The sequence below is a fragment of the Tachypleus tridentatus genome, chromosome 12, assembly GCF_004210375.1.
Source record: "Tachypleus tridentatus isolate NWPU-2018 chromosome 12, ASM421037v1, whole genome shotgun sequence".
Lineage (NCBI taxonomy): Eukaryota > Metazoa > Arthropoda > Merostomata > Xiphosura > Limulidae > Tachypleus > Tachypleus tridentatus.
Window position 1 is genome coordinate 109,120,182 of NC_134836.1, and position 19,706 is coordinate 109,139,887.

Genomic DNA, 19,706 nt, shown 5'->3' on the forward strand with positions numbered 1-19,706 from the left:
GTCCATTGTCTTTTGAAATATTAGATGCCTATCAATATCGTGTACGTGTCTGTTGAAAAATCGACTTCTTCTGACACCATTTCGTTGGTTGTTTGTGCTTTGAATTTTGCACAAAGCTACGCGAGGGCTATCTGCGATAGCCGTCCCTAATTTAGCAGTGTAAGACTAGAGGGAAGGCAGCTTGTCATCATCAACAACCGCCAACTCTTTGACCAATAAATAGTGGGATTGGCTCTCACATAATAACGCCCCCACGACTGAAAGGACAAGCACGTATGGTGCGACTGGGATTCGAACCCGCAACCCTCAGATTATGAGTCTTAACCACTGTTATCCCTTTGTTATGGGTCGGCTTTTTGCAATTGTGCTAAACTTACACGTTGCTTCTTGTTCAGCTTGGTTAAGTTTGTACTTATTTTTATCAGGGATTGACTCGTAAATTTATAATTTAAACAACAAATTTGTGTTCATTAATGTAATCGCTATCAGTGACGCAGGAAGCAAGGGACTCACACTTGTCAACTTATCCCACAAGAAATACAATAAAATTAATAAAGCTGCTCTTAGGAAAAACACGATATGCATAAATATTAACCCAGAACCAAAGAGAACCTGGAACCCGGTCGTAATGGATGCGCCTGTGACGCACATTCCTTTCCTTTGTTTAGTCAATAAACCTTGTCCCTCCCATTTTACTTTGTCTCCTACACATAAAATTCAACTAGGTTTTGGCTCTTATTAGGAGCATATTTTTTCTTCTTTCGCCTTTTCCAGTTTGCTCCTTCTCGCTCACATCTCCTTGGTTTAATTTTCTTTCTCCTATCAAACCTCTATTGTTTATATTTTCCCCCAAACACATCTGTTTTCCTGGCATCGAATTAGAATGTCTCATAACCTTAGAAGTTCTTGTAGCTTCCAAATCCGCTAAACATAAGAATATTCATGTCTTCTAATAATCTTCTAACCATTTAATGTTGTAATCTCTCAGAGAGTGACCGTAAGTTGGCTGTTTTTCACCTTTCTCAAGCCCCAATCGATTTTTACGCCGAACTTCATAAGATTTTGTTTAACACACACACCACCAAAATTTTAATTATCTGTTGCACAACCGAACAAATTTTTACATGATTTGGTGAGCAGCATACTCAGTATTATTGCAAAATTAGCACAAAGATACTATTAACAGAATATTTTGAATTTCATAAAAGCTATATTTCATTAAATTGTTAAGGTGTTGAACTTACGAAGCTTTATTTTTCAGAATGTTTAGTGCATATAGAGGAATTTAAACATTTTTGCAATAAAATTTGAAAAACCACGTTTGCTTTTCAAATAATAACAAAAACGAGAAATTGTTATCTGAAAAGTAAGTGTCCTTTATTTGAAATAAACGTTAGGTCTTTAGTTAACATTTTAACCAATAGATGACAGGAGTTTATCATAAGGATGGTACAAAGCTTGAATTCATTCTGCCCAAGAAATTTTGGTAGTTTTTAATACTTGATAAACAATCCTAATTATAAAAAAATATTGGTAGGGATAGAGTTTTTCTCTAGTTGTCAAACACTAAATACAAAGAAGTGATTGAAACACAATCTGATCCATTCTTTGATAACAGATAAAGACTAAATATTCGAAATTAATTAGGACACGATTCCTTTTCGTCGTTAGTAGTGGGAAAATTCTAAACCTTAAAAATTTGTAATGGACATACTTTAAAGCTATGTTAGACCAGTGCTTCTTCTGTAAACATAATGAAATAGACGTATTTTACATTGGTTCTTTCATAAATAAAACATACCGTGAATTTAATTGCTTTATTGGTCAGTCACTAAGTCAATACTAACTTTTAACAATAAGTTGGATAAAACAAATTTTATCAATGGCTGAGTTGCTGTTGTATCGAAAGTTCCTACGACTGAAAGTGAAAGTTGCCTTATTTTGAACTACTAACTAGACGGAGAGAAGCTAACAGCACCCTCCGCCACAGAGGTTTTGTTTGGTTGTGTGAAATGAACAGGATTGGCTGTCATTTCTTTCCAGTGACCACAACTGAATGTAACAGTTGTGCATTATTTTAAACTACTGACTAGACAGAGAGTAGCTAACAGCACCCTCCGCCACAGAGGCTTTGCTTGGTTGTGTGAAATGAACAGGATTGACTCTCATTTGCATACAGTGACCATAAATGAAAGTGAGAGTTGCCTTATTTTGAATTATTAACTAGACAGAGAGTAGCTAACAGCACCCTCCGCCACATAGGTTTTGCTTGGTTGTGTGAAATGAACAGGATTGACTGTCATTTTCATACAGTGACCACAACTGAAAGTGAGAGTTGCCTTATTTTGAACTATTAACTAGACAGAGAGTAGCTAACAGCACCCTCCGCCACAGAGGCTTTGCTTGGTTGTGTGAAATGAACAGGATTGACTCTCATTTGCATACAGTGACCACAACTGAAAGTGAGAGTTGCCTTATTTTGAACTATTAACTAGACAGAGAGTAGCTAACAGCACCCTCCGCCACAGAGGCTTTGTTTGGCTATGTGAGATAAATAGGATTGACTGTTATTTCCATACAGTGACCACAACTGAAAGCTGTACATAATTTTGAACTACTGATCAGAGAGAGGGTAACTAGCCAACAACACCAACCGTCAGATCTTGGAATATTCTAATATAATAAAGGGGGGAGCTCACAACTTCTCTTTTTATAAGAAGTGTAAAAAAGACCAAAATAACAACAACATGTTTTCAACTGTATTTTTCAATAAGTAGAAATATTTAGTATTCATTAATTACAATAGATGGCACTATTAAACAATTCCAACTTTTTTCATTTTTCGTTTTTTCTACATAATAACAACCGTTTTCAGTAAGCTAAAAAGGTTGACGAGCTTCTTTACCGGTTATGTAACTGGATACAAACCTAGGGGACACAACATTTTTCAGAAAGACACCTGATTTGGTGCTGTTGAGTTTTTGGTTTTTATTTTTTATTATTATACAGAAGTGTCATATTACGTTCTGCTTTCCCACAAACTATTTATGGTAAGAAAACCTGACGTGTTTTTTAATTAATTTTAATCTGTCAACGCTTTTTATTATTGCTAAACATTGGATGTTCTATTTATTACTAACCTAAAATTATTTCTGCTAAACAATTTTTTCAGATTAGGCATATTCGTAGCTAAATTTATTATAGTTAACCACACAATTTAGAGTAATAATTTTGCATATTATTATTCTTAATAATGAATTTCTAATATATTTTACAAAGTAAAACTATTTATGGTCATTTTGATATATTTTACGTGAAATTAAATTTGAAGGTGATTTTAAAATATACTAGCTAAAGAAAGTCGTTATGTCTAATGGACAAAAGTGGAATAAACCCCGTGCCCACCACTTGTTGCAAGTATACTAATAAAATATGAAATGTACAATAAATATTAATAACAAACTATTTTTTTTTTTACGGAATATAAAATTTTCTTTTCCCGTTTTTCCGCTAATAAAATTAGTTTATCAAATTTTACTGTATTTTCTTAAAAACAAGGGTTTTGGTTTGTTTAGAATTTCACGCTAAGCTACTCGAGGGCTATCTACGCTAGCCGTCCCTAATTTTGCAGTGTAAAACTAGAGGAAAGGCAGCTAGTCATCACCACCCACCGTTAACTCTTGGACTACTCTTTTACCAACAAACAGTGGAATTGACCGTCACATTACCGGCTGAAATGGCGAGCATGTTTGGTGTGACGGGGATTTGAACCCGCGACCCTCAGATAACGAGTCGAGTGCCTTAACTAATAAGGTACCATAAGAAAACAAAATATTATGTTTTAACAACTCTGACGTTGTGATCCACGAAACTGCCAAAATACTCGTACGACCAAGAGTGTGTGTGTTATAGCAAAGCCACAAAGGGCTATCTGCCCAGCCCACCGCGGGGAATCGAACGCCTGCTTTTAGCGTTGTAAATCCGGAGACATACCGCTGTACTAGCGGGGAACACCACCAAGAGAAAGTAACAAAGATTTAATAAAAAACTTTTCTGCTTTTAGAAGTACAATCGCCTGATTATAGCCAATCAAATGATTTTTCTATTTAAATCAACAACAAACACAACCAATGTAAAGATAGTTCGAACATATGATTTTATAACTTGTTTCAAGTATTTAGGATCAGGAATGTACACTCCTTAGCTGTCCGAAAATCAGTTATTACAAAAAATGAGATTCCAGTTAATTGTATAAATCATTTATGCGAAATATATTTGTTAAGATAGACTATTTTATAAAACTTTATATTACCCAGGGTCACGAACCAATGAATTAATAATACAAAGATCGAGTCAATTAATTACAGAAATCTTTCAAGACTGATTTTAACAACAACAAAAATTCATTTATTTTTTGGCATGTTCCTTGGAAGGCCAAATTTCAAATCATAAAATAAAATATCTTTAACCTTGGTTTAGCAAGAAAACTCCTTATTGGCTGAGACGATAGTTACATAACCGCAAGTTTATCAGGTTTGAAGTCATTCAGCAAATAAGTACTTGTGAAAATAACGAGTTGTCTTCGTGCTCATAGGAATAGGAAACTACGTTTAATGTTATAACAAGGAAAGATAGAGAATATTTTATTACCTTACATGGATTCTATCTAAAAATCAGAAGAGTATAGTAATGGTTGAAGTGACAATATTGTGGTGTAATTAAATAATTTGCGAATTTTAAAAAAATGAAGCTGGTTTTTGTAGTTAGTATTTTATATTGTAAATTTTTAGTCTTTCTTTTTGTTAATATTGTAAAGTGTAGCTAAGTATTAGCCCCCTGTGGCAGAGCGGTATGTCTGCGGACTTACAACGTTACAAATCGGGTTTCGATACCCGTGGTTGGTAGAACACATGTAGCCCATTGTGTGGCTTTGTGCTTAACTTCAAACAAAAAGTAACTAAGCATTAAAATCGAATTAGTTAAATTGATAATTATAACTAGGCTTAGTTTACAGGATTCTGGTTGGTTAAAGTAACAGTTACAAAGTATAGATTTGGTTGCTTTTTTCAACTTAACTTATAATAAATCTCCAGTTTATAAACCTAGTTTAACTGTATTTCCCAAGTTAATCAATAACAAACCCCTAAGGCTAATTTAATCGTTAACAAACGTGGAAACTTAGTTTATTTAAACCTGACACCTTAACCACAAATAAACTTCTAAACTTAGATTAAATAAATCTACCAACTTGACCAATAACAACCTGTAAACTTAGTTAAGTTATATCTATCAGTTTAACCATTAACGACCAAGTTGTTAACTTAGTTTGGTTATTTTTGCCAGCTTAACCAACAACAAACCTGTTCAGTTGTCTGATTATGCAGGCCTGCGATGGTTTTATTGTCTTCAACTTTTTATATGTTCTTCACTAATTCCCTTACGCTGAATTTGAAAATGATATCCATTTTTATTCATCACGCAAAGATTTTTCACAAAACGTCATATGTACTTGTACATAAATAAATAATTTTATTGAAATCGGGTCACATTTTGCTATGCTTAAAATGTTGTAAACCACTCCTATAGATTTATCTATACCAGTTGTGGCGTGAAAGTGTTAACAATCGTTCTGGAACATACGAGAAAAAAACCGCTAGTATATAAACGGTTAACGGGTCACATGACGTGTCATTTCTGGATATTATATATTTGTTCATGTACTTTGATATATATATATACTTTAATATTATTTCTTCGCCTCTGTGAAAACAATAGGTTGAGTATATGACTCAAAAGTGTACTTTTATATTTGTCGTAAAATTGTTGTAAATTTAATCTAAATATGTTTCCCTTCCCGATTTGTAAAACAATCCTTACTTAATAAAGAATAAATTACTATTTTTGAAATTTGCGTCGCTGAATTATGTAGAATTCCTTATTAAAAGCAAAACAACTTTTATGATGTTTAAACTTTTGTGATGTACCCACAAACTTACATCTGTAGGCTGTGATAGATTTACTGTTACACATTTATTTTAATATCGACGTTTGTTTTAGTTAAATATATATTTAGAAATGCTTACAACCTGTACCTTTAAATTTATATTGCGAAATTTCCCACCTATCCACTAAAGATATAGAAGATAGTCGATTGTAAGAATCAATCATGTGCTATATGTGTATATAAATACAAGTGACTGACAGTTTTGTTGTCAACTGAAATTTCGAGAATCTCGCTTAACGTTTATAAGCAGACGCGCTAAGAGACAGTATATGTATTGTTGGTTTGTTAAAGTTAGTACACGACAATCCACAGAAGCTATAACTCCGATAAACGCTTATTAATTGGGAGACTACAAATATATGACCAGGAACATTTATAGATTTCGAACATTTCAAGCCGTTAAACTTTAGATTAACTTCGGGCGTTAATATTTCTATGTAGACTTTGTGTAACTTTAGCTTTAAGTGAATTGTACTGATATCGACTCAGAATTAATTCGCTTATAGTGAACCTTCGATAAGATATCAAGGAAGTTCCAGATCGGATAGAAGACTCGATATTGTTTGTAAATATGTAAAACTTTTGTATATAAATCATTGTTTGTATTAATAGAGAAAACTGTGTGTATCAATCTTGTTGGCAAACAGCATAAATTTGGTAGATGAGGATATTTAATTAACTTCCAAGTTTAAATCACAAGTTAACTCAGTTTCAGGCTATTTCAAATTGTAATACGTAACATAATAAATTGGAAGCTCGTCCGAGGTAAATTATAATACGTAATAAGGCTTAGATACAACAAAATGAAGTACCACAGTTGTCCTCTATGTGGTGCGATTTTCTAGAAATGAAGAAACTGTGTTTTCTTCATATCTCATTATTACTATTTTGCTCCACGGAAACAATAACCAAAATTAAAACCATCAACTAAACAGCATGTGAACAAACCGTCAAAGTATTGGTACGTTCTGAATCTGACGAAATAGTTGTGCTTTCTTATAACAGAATGTGTAAAACGTGCACATAACTAATAGATCGATTGATTTTGAAACTGTTTTCGGGTGTAATTTGAGGTTTGTCTAAACGCTGAATTGATTTTCATCAATCCTGGCACGCACACTTAAGGCGTGCTGGAAGTAACTACTCAACTGACATAGATGGATTGTTATTTGAATCTGACCACTCTATGTCGTTCACGTGGTCGCTTACCTTTTCTACTGTGTTAAGCGAGTGTATGTCAGCTAATAGGTTGTAATTATCCATACTGAAAGGAAACAGTGTAGCCACGTTCATTACTTTGGCTGTTAACATTATCGCAATAAGAGTTGGCTGTTTCAATGATAAGAGAGCTACGCTAACATATGTAAGGATACTCCTTTGAATAAGCTTACCTCGATTCTTTTATCCGCTTATCGTTAAGTTTTGCAATTATTTGCATTACATTATGACTCTATAAAGTTTTAATTAGTATAATTTCAAAACAAAGTTCGTGTAAATTAACAATTCATATATTTTATTATTCCAGACACAATTGTGAGCTTATTCTCCGAAAGAAGGACATGGACTCTGAAGAAGAGAATGTTTCACGCACTGTAATTTTAAAGCTAGGAATTGCAGCTGTCGAGGTATTTGGGATAGTTTCTATTGTTTTGTCATTGGCATGGACTGATTAGTACATGGGGGGCTTTGCTTGGCAAACTGACCCAGAGTTGGAGTTTAATCTACATCCAGTTCTCATGATTATTGGCTTGGTTTTCCTTTATGGAAATGGTGAGTTGTCTGCTAAGGGTAAACTTTGTGACGCGTAAAAACACAGGTGAAGGGGAGTTGTGGAAGTAATTTGTTTTCATTGGTTTAAAACTATTAGAATATGTGGCGTTCACCAGACTTATTGTTAATAATCAAGCACCTAATACTTAACTGTTAAGAATTATGCAAGAAAAAAAATCAGTAAAAGCTTATAAGCTAACACATTTAAGTTTTAGGACGAATTAAAGTTTTTCATTTTCGGAGTCTTTCCCTGGTGGCAAAAATTGACACTTCTTTACATTTTCTGCTTACTTTGTATAATGCTTTGAGGGTTTGTGACAAAAGGTCATATATTTTATCTATTATTACTTTAATTTACATACATGGTCTGGGACGTGAGTGAAGAAACTCCTTCAATGTAGATATTTTTTAATTGTCCGGTTTAAAAATAAATTTATAAATGAAAGCTTGACTGTCAATTCTTTATACGTATCGCTATGAACATGAACATTTTTCAAATTTAATAGGAGTTTAACTGTTATTGTACTTTAAACATGATTATTCGGTTAGTTCTATGTTTAATGTTTCAGTTGAACATAATACTATCTTTATTTTTTTTCTCTAAAACGAGGTTTAACCTACAGATTTGTTTACAATATATGATAGAAATATTATCTGTATACGTGGTAAAGCTGGGTACATTTCCCTGCTGTATTGATACAATTATCTATACAGGCTTATAGACCAAATGTATTTCACATTAATAATACACTAAATAATTGCTCGGCTGTTTCTAAATCATATGTAAATCACTGAGAATTGCTCTTGAAGATGTGCGTGAGGCCGTGTAGTTCCTGTTCATCTGAATCTTTTTATGGACCAGATTTTAGAGCAAATACAATGAACCAGTTCATGATAACGTTTGGTTGGGAGTGTTTGGTAGATTGTATTGGCAGAATACCCATGAGTTCAATTGAAAAAATTGTAGAAACAGAAGAGGACAACGTTTAGAGAGTCTGTCGTCTTCAGGTCTTGGTTGCTTCAGACAATGCTACCCAGAATATTTCCCAACTATCTTTGGTCTTCTGACATCTCCAGTCATTCATACTAGGTATTCTTTGTCCAAGAAACATATCCTGACCCCAACAGCTAGCCTCTGGATACGTACTTCCTTACAAATATTGAGTAATGTTAGGTTCTGTAGGTTGGGATGGTCTCTAGTTGGCGTCTAACCTTTATAAAAGCTGTTTTCTTGCATCATTAGTTCCATCAAGGTAATTACTGTCGTAAAGAAAACATATTGAAGTTATGTAAAAGTGTTGTTATCCATTTATCTTGGCCACTCAACAGTTTTGTGAAAGCTGTGGTCAAGTTTGTGGGTAACATTGGATAACTCCAGTGTTGGTTTTACACCCAGTCCATCGAAGACAGATACCCAGGAAGGGTATAACTGTAAACATGTTGATAAGGCTTCGTTGTTGAAGCATCACACAACTTATCACGTGCCTCGAACGTGTTGAACAAGCTCAGATGCTGAAGCATCACACAACTTAACACGTGGCTCAAATGTGTTGCTCAAGCTCAGATGTTGAAGCATCACACAACATATCACGTGCCTTGAACGTGTTGATCAAGCTCAGCTGCTAAAGCATCACATAACGTATCACGTGCTTCGAATGTGTTGATCAATTTCTGTTGTTACCAGTGTAATCTATATTAATACTGCTGTATTTATGCTCTTATATACCAAATAAGGATTAACCTGATGTCATTGAGTGCTAGTGCTCCAGAACCAAAGTGAATCCTGTTGTTTTAGCATTGGCAATCACTGGACCTAGTTCAATGATAACTAAGAAAACAAAAAGTCTTTAACTGTTTGGTACACGCCCACTTAATTTCTAATTATTTGGTACACATCCACTTTGTGTTTAGTTGTTTGTTGCCCATTCCATTTAATTTTAAATTGTTTGGAATACATCAACTTAGTTTTTAATTGTATGGTGCACATTTGTTAGTTTGTAATTGTTTGGTACACATTTGTTAGTTTTTAATTCTTTGGCACACATCCATTTAGTTTTTAATTGTTTGGCACAGATTCATTCAGTTTTTAATTGTATGGTGCACATTTGTTAGTTTGTAATTGTTTGGTACACATTTGTTAGTTTTTAATTCTTTGGCACATTCATCCATTCAGTTTTTTAATTGTTTGGTACACATCCACTTAGTTTTTAATTGTATGGTGCACATTTGTTAGTTTTTAATTGTCTGGTACATATCCATTTAGTTTTTAATTGTTTGGCACAGATTCATTCAGTTTTTAATTGTATGGTGCACATTTGTTAGTTTTTAATTGTTTGGTACACATTTGTTAGTTTTTAATTCTTTGGCACACATCCATTCAGTTTTTAATTGTTTGGTACACATCCACTTAGTTTTTAATTGTATGGTGCACATTTGTTAGTTTTTAATTGTCTGGTACATATCCATTTAGTTTTTAATTGTTTGGCACAGATTCATTCAGTTTTTAATTGTATGGTGCACATTTGTTAGTTTGTAATTGTTTGGTACACATTTGTTAGTTTTTAATTCTTTGGCACACATCCATTTAGTTTTTAATTGTCTGGTACATACACTCTCATATTAGTTTGTAGATAGTCTACTAGGGCGTTGTTAGCATCGTAGACAATTCTTAATTGTAGTTTAAACTCAAGTAAATGCCTCTTTTACCTACATGGCTTCATGTGTCAAAATAAATAAATAGTTTTTCTCTCTTATTTTTTCCACAGCTGTTCTTGTTTTTCGAGCGTTTCCAAAGAAAAAGAAGACAACTATTAAGATTATACATGTTATGTTACACACGTTGGCTTTGTTCGTGTTATTGTGGGCCTAAAAAGTGTGTTTGACTCTCATAACCTTCCAGCCAAACCCATCTCCAACCTCTTCTCTCTTCATAGCTGGTTAGGGTTACTCGCTGTTATACTTTACATTTTGCAGGTTAGTAACTGATTTAAAAGAATTCGTTATAAAACTATACTATTTTAACACAAATCTTGTATATCGTTAAGTACACTTACCCCCTGACCAAGAGGCAACTGTACTAGCATCGATATAGTTCCTATTAAACCACATAATATAATATTTTTTTCCACTACAATAGAATATTACTTATTGCAAGATACATTGATCAGACTACTACTCTGAACAATGTGTTACAAGGTTTGGTGTTTATATTGTTAATACTAAATATTTTAGTCTAGCTTTTGCTGATACGGTACTTTCAGGTAAGATTGATTTCACTCAGAGCAACAAGAAAGATCTTCTTCATGATGGGAAATCCAAAAAGATATTTGGTCCAGAATAACGATTTATTTGTAAAACTAAACACACGTGTACAGTTAAATTTTTACTTTAGTATTTGTTATATAGATACTCTAAATCTGCATGTGTGTGTTTTCTTATAACAAAGCCACATTGGGCTATCTGCTGAGTCCACCGAGGAGAATCGAGACCCTGATCTTAGCGTTGTAAATCCGTAGACTTACCGCTGTACCAGCAGGGGACCCCTAAATCTGTTGTCTCTAGTTAGAAATTATATTTCTTTATATTGTACTCCAGACTCGATAGTTCTCACTTTAGCAGCGTACGGTTAGCTCTTTAAGTTGTTAATGCCACACTTAACCAGAGGAACTAGCGCTCACATTCACGTGACTAGTCATTCATCAATGAAATAAGAGTGACCATTGTATCCAGAGGCCACCTGACCACCGGTGGAAAAGATGCCTATCTAATATAATATCACATATAATAGGCGATCTTACAGATATATTTACGCCAGAAAACAAAAGTGCTACTCTATGTAAATGGCATTGTACAATTGGGAACAAAAGTGAAAGGAATTTAACACCATTTCTGACCAATATGGCGTAAAACAGCTTAACAGATTTTGAAAGTTTCTGTGTTTATATTGGGAGGTAAAATATATATAGTATGTTTATACACGACACTAGTTCTTTTATTCCAAAAACAAAAAAAACAACCACTGATTCTGTTTCTTCTTTAAAGCTTCTTACTGGAAAATTTGCTGGTTTTACTGTTTTGATGAAGCAACTTACTACTGCTGTCGTTTGGCGGTTAAAAATGTTTACGTTATCCAATGTAATTATCTATACTACCCATTTAATGGAGATGCAGTAATATATCTAATATGACTAAACATGTAAAACATGATACAACCTCACTGACCTTTACAAACGATGTTATTATCCATTAAAATCTTATTATAAACATGTATTATTTAGTTTTATCACCTCTTATAGAAGCGTTTCCTAAACAGTTTGTCTGAAAGTATCTTACACTGTGCAGTTATACTCCAATCAAACAATATTTATAGAATTACATTAATCATTGTAATTGTGTTAATTAGCTACTACGGTCCTGGTTAACTAACCTGTGGAGCCACATTATCTGCCATGAGTATGTAAGTGAGCCAACTTGTGAAAACACATTATGCGCCATGGCTGGAGTACAGAGAAAATATTTAAAAGGTGTATTTGGAAAAGTTCTTACTGGAGTACATAGAAAAGTTGTAACTAGGAAACACCGGGGAAGTAAGAAAATAATTACACGAGACTGTTCTAACTAGAAAACACGGGGATTTCAACTGAAGTACATCAAAGAAAATTCACACCTAGGTTGCCAATAGCCGCATAGGACGATTCAAGCGCCCGAACCATCAGGCCGTGCCAGAACCCATTAAAACTTCTAATATATCGCAAGAAAAAATTCATTAGAAGTGTTAAGTTTGCAAAATTCGTTTCAACCATGCCGTCAAAAAACAGTTTTATACAATAGTTAAAAAGTAACTCATTAGAAACATTTATAATTAGAAAATAGACTAAAGCACCTTGTAAAAAGTTTAATTTTGTAATTTAAAAATTACTTGCTTGAAATATCCAGATTTATAGATTAGCTTAAAATTATCTTGTCAGATATTGTATATATTTCATAAAATACTTTTTAAAAAAGTAACTTATCAGAAATGTTAAATTTTTAGCAGAATAGTTCAAAAGATGCACACCAACGCGATAAATTTTTATAGTTTGGAATTAACTTGTCAATAAGGTAAAAATTAATATTATAATTTAGAAGCAACCTGTCAATAATGTTAAAATTAATATAATAATTTAGAAATAATTTATCAAAAACATGAAAGTAAGTAAGCTACAAAAGAAAATCTCACGTTTATTTTATTTTTTACAGTATATTTGTGGACTGGTGTTTTTCTTCAGTGGGATGTTAAAAAATGGCGTTTAAAGTAACTAGCGTTTCATACTTTCTTTGGCTTAGGAATATTTTTGATGGACGTGCTTACGTGTGTGGTTGGAATAAATGAGAAACTTTTTATTGGTTTGTAAGTATTGTTTATAATAGTTTATATCTGTCTCCACTCTTTTTATTGTTACGCCTAAATATGTTTATTTTTCAAATCTTTTGAGAAATTTAGCAAATGATATATGCATTTATATTTATCAAAAGTAACGTAATTATGTTACTTTAATGGTCTCAAGACTGGCTTGAAAACGCAGCATTTTATTAAAATTATCTCCAATATTTTGTTTAAGGACGGTTTTTGCAATATGTGACTTTTATTTCCGCTGTTGTTTCAAATCACATTTGTATTCAGTTTTTATAATTTTAAAAATTAAATTTAACCATATATTGTATGTATTCATTCATATTTCTACAGACGTCTGAAACAAGAAACAAAACGTTGATTGTGCGCATGCGATAAACTATTACTAACAGAACTATCGTCTGCGGACGGCCGTTTGTGCTCGTGATTATTAATTGTGGTGTTTATATCTCATTGACAAAAAAATTAGAAAATAATCATTAAAAAATAATTTTTGGGAAGTACTGCACGGGAATAGTGGTGACATAAACTGCAATGTTTTTATACATTAAAAGTGCCACCCTTTATTAAAAATTATTTTTTTAAAGAATAAATTGCAATAATAAAGATATAATCAAACTTTCACGTTCAGTTCCGGTGAAAGTTGTGTTATTGTTGTGAGGAGAGTCCTTTTATGTATTTCTCTTGTTAAAGAAATGGTTGTTGCACTTACAGTAGTTATTTTCATGAGTACTGGTAGTGTGAAATATTTTATGGACATTTGTTTGTAGTTCCATTCAACAGATGGCGCTATATCGGATTTATTATTTTGGTCAGATCGATCGATACATACATTCACTATAGTAAGATAAATGAGACATATAAAGCCCGCCTCACCAACTATACTACCAGCTAGTCCAACAACAAGTCTGTGGACCTATAACGCTGAATAACGGGTTTCAGTACTCACAGCAATCAACACATTGTTGTCCAATTGTGTAGCTTTGAGATTAATAAAAAACAATAAACATAATATCTATAATATAGACAAATATGCCCACCCCGCTAGTACAGCGGCAAGTCTACAGATTTTACGCTATAATCAGAGGTTCGATTCCCCTAGGTGGGCTCAGCAGATAGCTAGATGTGGCTTTGCTCTAAGAAAACACACAAAAAATGTTTTCTTCCTTGTAAAATCATTTTCTAAATACTATATGTATTTCCGCAGGGTCCCCGAAAGCATTCTGTTTCAAGAGGAAATAAAACGAAAATTTAGAGTAACAAATACTTTTATTTCTTCCTATTGTAGTGTCTTTGTCATGCTATGTTGCAGCCTACATAAAGCATAATTCTTCTCACGATCCATTGCATGCGCACGTTTTGCTGACGTTAAGACAATATAAATTGCAACGTTAAGCATCCCTTAAGGGATGTTATTTTACTGTTTACTGATAGACATCACACTGCTGTACAGTGGTGTGAATGGTTTAAAACGGGTGACCACTACAGGAAGGTTCAGCCACCTTTCGGAGAAATAAGTAATTTAAATATTTTTAATGGGATTTGATGATTTGGAAATTAGAAAGTTGCAGTTTATGAAAGTAAATAAAAACGTGTTTTCTGAACTTCTGATCGCGCGAAGCAAGAACAATATTAAAATAGTCTAGTATTTGAATAAATCACAATATTACAGTATGTTTCTGAAATATTTGTTTATTAGTACAACGTTTAACCTCGCAACAACCATCGAAATGACATACAAATAATTTAAAAAATCAGAAAACATATGTAGAACTTTAAGATCCTAAAATTACTAATTGAGTGAAAAACTTCCCAACTTTAGCTAATAAATTAGATGCTTTTGTACTAATTAAATTGTAAGCTTTTACCTTCTTCTGTTTAAATAAAATGTGTTTTCTTATAGCAAAGCCACATAAGGCTAGCTGCTGAGCAAACATGGGGAATCGAACCCCTAATTTTAGCGTTATAAATCCGGAGACTTTCCGCTGTACCAGCGGGGAGCAAATAAAATGCAATAAAATTATATACTGCAGTTCCAGAACAAATTAATTTAAAGTCGATTTTGTTTCCTTCTTGTTGAAAAGTTTTCATTAATCAAGAAATGAAATGTTTCACAATATTCACTTTTATCTTCGCTAAACAACGAAAATATTCCCGAATGGATTCCTTTCAAGATTTGTTTTAAAAATATGATAATTTTAAATGAGATACTTCAATGAAACTATGAATTATATAAATATAATTAATAGTACATTAAAGTGGTTGAGATCAAGAGAACGTTATTAATTTACAATGTTCGTTTTAGTTTTTTGTTATATGTGAGAAATTTCACGAGATCCTATTTATTTTCCCAATCTTACTAGTAACTGAAGAATCATGAGTAAAAAAAAAATCATATACAGTATTATAAGAATCCAAAGGAGCAGATTATGTGATGTGAAAACAAAAACTAGATTATATAATTTTAAATAGGTCCATCTCTCCCAGCACCGACTCTTATTTCTATCGATAATTTGTATGATATATACTCACTTTGACTGTGGACAAGTATCGAATAAGGTATAAATAAACACCTCAATTTAAATTTAATTTTGACGTATTTTAGTTTGATTCAGTTTTATTTTATGAAATAAAAGGTCTTTGTTTCTGTGATATATTTCTCAGGCTTTACTTTCTCAATACAGATATCTTACATCTATGTAACTCCTTTCTATAGGGAAGAGTACATAACATTATTTTGAATAATTGGTTTGAATTTTATTTTTCTTGGTAACGTAATAATGGTTCAAAGAGCCATCAAATTTCGTTATTAGTTTGTAACGTATTTAAACCTGTCGAAGTAACACGAAATCTCATTCACTAGCTCTGCTAAAATATGTCTGTTGTTCGTGTTTTTAGATGAAAGTTCCTGCATGAGTGCTCTGATGTATCTATTGTTCATGTCGTAGTTACAACACACTCCCTGCACGTGTGCTCTGATGTATCTATTGTTCATGTCGTAGTTACAACACACTCCCTGCACGTGTTCTCTGATGTATCTATTGTTCATGTCGTAGTTACAACACACTCCCTGCACGTGTGCTCTGATGTATCTATTGTTCATGTCGTAGTTACAACACACTCCCTGCACGTGTGCTCTGATGTATCTATTGTTCATGTCGTAGTTACAACAAACTCCCTGCACGTGTGCTCTGATGTATCTATTGTTCGTGTCGTAGTTACAACACACTCCCTGCATGTGTGCTCTGATGTATCTATTGTTCGTGTTGTAGTTACAACACACTCCCTGCATGTGTGCTCTGATGTATCTATTGTTCGTGTCGTAGTTACAACACACTCCCTGCATGTGTGCTCTGATGTATCTATTGTTCGTGTTGTAGTTACAACACACTCCCTGCATGTGTGCTCTGATGTATCTATAGTTCATGTCGTAGTTACAACAAACTCCCTGCTTGTGTGCTCTGATGTATCTATTGTTCATGTCGTAGTTACAACAAACTCCCTGCATGTGTGCTCTGATGTATCTATTGTTCATGTCGTAATTACAACAAACTCCCTGCACGTGTGCTCTGATGTATCTATTGTTCATGTCGTAGTTACAACAAACTCCCTGCACGTGTGCTCTGATGTATCTATTGTTCATGTCGTAGTTACAACACACTCCCTGCATGTGTGCTCTGATGTATCTATTGTTCATGTCGTAGTTACAACACACTCCCTGCACGTGTGCTCTGATGTATCTATTGTTCATGTCGTAGTTACAACACACTCCCTGCTTGTGTGCTCTGATGTATCTATTGTTCATGTCGTAGTTACAACACACTCCCTGCTTGTGTGCTCTGATGTATCTATTGTTCATGTCGTAGTTACAACACACTCCCTGCACGTGTTCTCTGATGTATCTATTGTTCATGTCGTAGTTACAACACACTCCCTGCACGTGTGCTCTGATGTATCTATTGTTCATGTCGTAGTTACAACACACTCCCTGCACGTGTGCTCTGATGTATCTATTGTTCATGTCGTAGTTACAACACACTCCCTGCACGTGTGCTCTGATGTATCTATTGTTCATGTCGTAGTTACAACACACTCCCTGCTCGTGTGCTCTGATGTATCTATTGTTCATGTCGTAATTACAACACACTCCCTGCACCCTGCATGTGTGCTCTGATGTATCTATTGTTCATGTCGTAGTTACAACACACTCCCTGCACGTGTGCTCTGATGTATCTATTGTTCATGTCGTAGTTACAACACACTCCCTGCACGTGTGCTCTGATGTATCTATTGTTCATGTCGTAGTTACAACACACTCCCTGCATGTGTGCTATGGCGCATCTGTTGTTCACCTTGTAGCTGAAACAAACTCACTGGACATGTGCTATAAAGCACACCCGTTGTCCATGCTGTAGTGACGCAAATATTCGAGCACATGCGCTCTGGACATCTCGTGCTAATTTAGTGCTCGAGTTTATCTAGAAACAGCTTCAGCGAAGGAAAGTAATTAGTAGGACATTTAAGAATTACATCTTTTTCACCTTTTTCATTATAATGTTTACATAGTTTCGCTTCGTGTAACAAGTTGAGAAAAATAGACATAAGCCACCAACTAAACCATTTAACAATGTGTTTAAAACTGTTAACTTCCCAATAACGTCGACAAATATACTCATGTTAGTAGCTGTGTTGCTGATACACTTGATATAAATATATATTTACACACGCATCAATGATGGAAACGGTGAACGAAAAGTTTCTACATCTTGTATAGATTGGTCTTTTTAAGATAATTTTTATTTGTCTTAAATTAATAATAATAAAGATTTTAGTTTATCATATCTTGTTTCATATAAATACTACGGCTATTATTTATGTGTATTATACATTTGTGTATAATAATGAAAACGTGTGTGTGTATATATGTATGTATATATAATGGCTGTTAATTATTTATTTATTTTATTAGTTCGACGTACAACACACTTCCAAGTCTAGCACTAGTAGGAAACCTACTGGGTGTCGTACTATTATGTTTGGCTTTCATGGTCATCTATTTGGCTTCGATGCCCCAGTTCAAACGTCAACCTCTTCCAGAAGAGTTATTCATCCTCCAAGGTGAAAAATCTTAAATCTGGAGCTTTGTACCGACAATTACGGTTCCTGACGAAGCTGTAAAGCGAAGCGTTGAGTATCCAATCAAAGAAAAAAAATACAAACTTGGTGTTATGGGGTTGTTTACTACTAGTAGTAAAAGACCGTTTTTTAAACTTTATGCACAAGTTGAGCAGTAATTATATCAGTGGTTTAAGGAGCTATCGGTGGAAGATAAGACGGGGCCACATCACACATATATACAGTCCTATGAAAAAGTTAGGACACCCTATGAAAGCCTGTATATTTTTGTAACTTTTTGGATATATAGATATTTAATCTCAATTTCAACAATACTGAGAGATTATAGAAATATAACTAAACAATTAAAACTGAAGAAAAGACTTTTCAAGATCTTGTGTAAATGTAATGCTACAAAAATGCATATTCTGACTGAGGAAAAATTTAGGACACCCCACACCCTAATAGCTAGTGTTACCTCCTTTGGTTGAAATAACTGCAGTGAGATGCTTCTTGTAGCCATCTACCAGTCTCTGACATCAGTCTGAAGAAAGTTTCTCCCACTCCTCAATGCAAAATTCTGTCAGCTGTGAGATGTTTGAGGGGTTTCTTGCATGTACAGCCCGTTTCAAGTCACCCCACAGCATCTCAATGGGATTAAGATCTGGGCTTTGACTCAGCCATTTCAGAACTCTCCATTTCTTAGTTTTCAGCCAGTCCTTGGTGGATTTACTGATATATTTTGGGTCATTGTCGTATTGCAGGGTCTGTTGCAGGGTCCAGTTTTGCTTCAGCTTTAATTTTCTTACAGATGGACTCACATGTTCCTCAAACACCCTCTGATACACAGTAAATATCATGGTGGATTCTATGATTGTGAGCTGTCCAGGTCCTGCTGCAGCAAAGCAGCCCCAAACCATGACACTTCCACCTCCATGCTTCACAGTTGGTATGAGGTTCTTTTCCTGGAATGTTGTATTTGGTTCATGCCAAACGTCCTCTGTTATGGTGTCCAAATAATTCAACTTTGGACTCATCTGTCCAAAGAACATTGTTCCAGAAGTCCTAGTCTTTGTCTACATTCTCTCTGGCAAACTTCAGTCTGGCCTTGATGTTTCTCTTAGAGAGCAAAGGTTTCCTCCTTGCACACCTCCCATGCAAGTTAAACTTGTGCAGTCTCTTTCTGATTGTAGAGGTATGCACTTTCACATCAACAGTAACCAGAGCCTGCTGTATGTCCCGTGATGACATGTTAGGGTGTTTGGAGACCTCTTTTAGCATCTTGCGGTCTGCTCTTGGAGTGAACTAGCTTGGACGACCAGACCTGGGCATGTTGGCAGTTGTTTTGAAAGCCCTCCACTTGTTGACTATTTTCTGGACAGTGAAATGGCTGAGGTTTAAATAGGGCAAGCCTCATTCAAAATG

At 34.2% G+C, this 19,706-nt stretch overlaps 1 long non-coding RNA gene across 7 annotated transcripts in view; it reads left to right on the top strand.

Moving 5' to 3' along the window:
* Positions 1 to 18,600, top strand: part of LOC143234324 (uncharacterized) — a 37,212-nt gene extending 18,612 nt beyond the window's left edge. For 5 of the 7 annotated variants that reach the window (XR_013018608.1, XR_013018604.1, XR_013018606.1 and 2 more), the window contains exons 2-3: positions 7,530 to 7,629; positions 18,136 to 18,600. This is a non-coding gene — a long non-coding RNA (uncharacterized LOC143234324). Of the gene's footprint in view, positions 1 to 7,529; positions 7,630 to 10,539; positions 10,678 to 18,135 lie in introns of those variants that run through there. The other 2 variants (XR_013018605.1, XR_013018610.1) reach the window with 1 other exon arrangement.
* The last annotated feature ends 1,106 nt before the right edge of the window (positions 18,601 to 19,706 follow it).